The sequence below is a fragment of the Nannospalax galili genome, unplaced genomic scaffold, assembly GCF_000622305.1.
Source record: "Nannospalax galili isolate Female #2095 unplaced genomic scaffold, S.galili_v1.0 scaffold5154, whole genome shotgun sequence".
Taxonomy (NCBI): Eukaryota; Metazoa; Chordata; class Mammalia; order Rodentia; family Spalacidae; genus Nannospalax; species Nannospalax galili.
Genome location: NW_008334440.1, coordinates 14,629 through 17,464, shown reverse-complemented (window position 1 = coordinate 17,464; position 2,836 = coordinate 14,629).

The following is a 2,836-nucleotide window of genomic DNA, read 5'->3' as shown; positions in this document are numbered from 1 at the left end:
ATATATGTGTGTATGTTCCAAGAACACTAAGAGGCACCGCTCTCACCATTTTGTGGGGCTGTCAGGAGGTCACAGGATCTGTATTTGAATGTGGACTTTACAGTGCAGCCATAAATGCGGGGTGCCCACTCTTCTACATATAAACCCCTACCCTATGCTCTGTTAAAAATAATAATAACCTTTAAAAATATCTCCATTTCATTTTAAAATGTACTGTTTCTTACAGAAAGACTCATTGTTTTTGCTACTAACACTGAGATGGAGATACCTTCTTTTGAGATGTTGACCAGGGTGCCCAAGGGACTCCCAGATAGTAACCCAGCATAGAACTGGGAAAATGAACAGCAGACCTCAATCTTACCTAAAGTAATATTGGCAACTGTTTACTGCTAGATGAGGAACAGCTGACTGTCCTAGAACAAAGACCTCTTGATAGGCTGATTAGATTCACCAGAAGGGCAATTAGTGGGGAATGGCTGGGGGTGCCAACAACACAGCAGACAGTAGCAGGGATATCAGAGTATAAGGGCTCTAGTGGGGAGAGGGAGGCTATGGGTGGGTGCAGTCTGGGAAGTCAGTGTAAAAATAAATAAATTAAAAAAATAATTCTTCAAAGCATAAAAATTACTCCTTAATAATTGGTGGATGTGAAAAACATTACCATTGAATTCTACCTGATGACTTTATATCCATGCTCAGATGCCAAGGAGCTCAGAAAGTAACTGACTGTGACGTAATAATCAGATACATAGAGATCAGAAACGCATGTGCAAACATCTTAGTGTCAATTCCATTAAAAATGAATTTTTCTGTAAAAAAATAATAAATAAGATATTTTAAAAAAGAAAAGGGGGCTGGAGAGATGGCTCAGCAGTTAAGAGCACTGACTGCTCTTGCAGAGGACCCAGGTTCGATTCCCAGCACCCACATGGCGGCTACGAACCATCCTTAACTCCAGTTCCAGGGGAATCCGAAGCCCTCTTCTGATCTCCACTGCATTGCATGACATGGGCGCACTCACAAACATGCAGGCAATACACTCATACACATAAAAAACATAATAATAAATTAGTTTTTAAAGATACATTTAAAAAAAAAAAGAAAGAAAGATGCTGATGCCAAGGTGTGTACCCTCAGTCCCAGCTGCTCAGGGCCGAGGTAGGAAGAGTACTTGAACCCAGTCTGGCAAAACAGGGAGTCCTTGCCTGTAAACCAAAATCAAACTAAAACAACAAAACATCAGGAAAGAGAAAAGATGCCCAGGCCAAGACACACATACACACGCACACGTGTTAAGTACATAAATGTAATAAGATTTTTTTTTTAGTTTAATAAATAAGGCAAGACAATGATTAAGGGAGACACGGTGATGTTGACCTCTGGCCTCCACACTCATGCACATATATGTACAACACACACACACACACGCACGCATGCACGCACGCACAGACACTCAAAACCATTAAACCTGTGGTCTCACGTTTGAAGCAACATCTCCCACAGACGCACCCTGAGTCAGTTCATCATTTGGCTCTTTATCTCCCCTCCTCCTCCGTCTACATCTCCTCTCTCACTTTTCCATTGTATCCCTCAGCATTCCCTAATTCTATACCACCAGGCCCTGACTGATGCTCTTCCTTGGGGTGTGGTTCAAACAGAGGCAGATGTTTGCACAAACTCTTTGGGTAAAACTCACTTTAAAATGAACTGTCTTAATGATAGGACTGCAGAGGAAGCAGAGGACTGGGGAATGGGATTCTCTGGCTCTGCCTCAGACGCCCTAGCCAGACCGGGGCTGCCCTTTGAGCCAAGCCTTCTTCCACCAATCCTTTCAAAAGTGCCTGCAGCAGCACCAGTAGCTGCCAAGATGCTCCACGGCTCCCTCTGAGGGCAGCAACAGCACTGGAAGCAGCCAATACTTAAACAGTTTAGGGAGATAATTAAGCAAATTGTCAATAATACATATTCTGAGTAAATATGTATTTAGTACTGCACAAGGCCATGCACATTTACAGGAGAGTCCCTGACATTTTTCAGTCCACAGAGGATAATGAATTGAATAAGAGATTTATATGCCCAAAGAGTGCAACTAATTATAAGCCTCAAATAGCACTAAGTACATAATTCAAATAGGCCTTGAACTTCGAATTGCTTCAAATAATTATCATTCAGACACTGAATAGATCTTCTGGCAGTTTTGCCAAAGCAGTGCTTTCTGGAAGGCTCAATGGTGCTGGGACACAAAATATTTGGTTAGAGGGACTGTTGATACTTTTCAATCATTTTGCTCTCACTGGTGTCCAAGGACAATGGATAAATATTTGATCTGGCAGGAATGCAAATGGTGAACACTACAGTGGGCCCCGCACAGCCCCCTAGAGACGCGCAGTAGTAGAACAGACCTGAATAAATAATCGAAATCATTGTCTACAAATGTTGGCTAAAGAGGGCTCAGGGCGCCACTGGACTCCAGACTCTACCAAGTCCTCTGATTTCAACAATGGAGTATTACAGCAGGCAAGCTGCTCGCAGATACCCGTGCTTCCTGAGCCCTCGCAGGTGGAGCGATGGATGCAGGCCTGTAGCTGATTGCTAGGAGCCCACTCACCCCAAGCTGTCCTCTCCTGCATTCCTTTATTCTGTAGCTTACATGTGAGGGGGGAAAGATACAGTTTTCAAAAGCAGATAATGTCTTACTCAGTTTATTGAATAACTTATTTCTTAATTATAAAGTGAAACATGCTACTTGACAAAGTTTTAAAGAGCAGATAATTATTAGATGGTAAGTAAAACACAATATTTTTTCATGCAGTTGACAGTACAATGGAAGCTTCAG